Source organism: Seriola lalandi, unplaced genomic scaffold (genome assembly GCF_002814215.2).
Source record: "Seriola lalandi dorsalis isolate HSWRI2012SDOR001 ecotype SW California unplaced genomic scaffold, Sedor1 jcf7180002054901, whole genome shotgun sequence".
Taxonomy (NCBI): Eukaryota; Metazoa; Chordata; class Actinopteri; order Carangiformes; family Carangidae; genus Seriola; species Seriola lalandi.
In genome coordinates, this window is record NW_019525453.1 from 6,207,762 (window position 1) to 6,208,628 (window position 867).

Sequence of the window (867 nt, forward strand, 5' to 3'; positions counted from 1 at the left end):
GGGGGGGGGGGGTGTTCTTGTGTTTCCTGTTTGAGAGGTCATGACAAGAATACACACACACACACAATGAATGCAAACATTTGTGAGACTATAAAGGAAAACTCACACACATGCATCGGAAATAAAAATGATGAAGCACGGAGGTAAGCATAAGGCATTTAACTGCGCATTTCTATGGAGAAAAAAAAAAACCTGCTGATTGAGTATGCGTGGTTGATAACAGCCAGAAACTGTGCATACCCGCCATCTGTGACAGTACACATAAATATGAATGCATGGACACACATGCAAAGACCTGAACACATTCAAGGCGGTCCTGACCACAGACATTCAGTATGTGTTGCATGGTTTGAAAACGACAGCTGTACAAGGACCTGAAAAATATATTGTCTTTGAATTTAAAAAAATATATATAAGAGATATGTTTATCATGGATATTGGCCTGTTGGCAGTAGAGGAGTATACTGTATATTGTTGGCTCAAGAGATTTATGATTTATCAGTTGTATTCATAAAGTCCAAAGTCAAAGGAAGTGGTTATGTATGTACAGAACAGACTCATTATGGACAAATGGGACAAAGTGTAGCTTCTGGGTCGGGCCAGATGACAGCTGCTACCCCAAAACAGCCAGAGACAATGGCAGTTTGCCTCTTGTATACTATTGTAGATTTTCAGCTGCAGTTCCTGTCTGTATGAAGCAAATAAAAAAATAAAGTTATGTAATGTTATAAGACAAAAGGCCAGGTCTCAGCTATTTTTCTTCCTTACTTTGTTGTCTTATTTCTCCTGCTTCCAGTTTGAATTTTTACTTACTCGTGTCCTTTCCTTTTTCCTAGTGTAATGTTTTCTTTGTTGTTGTTTTCATCA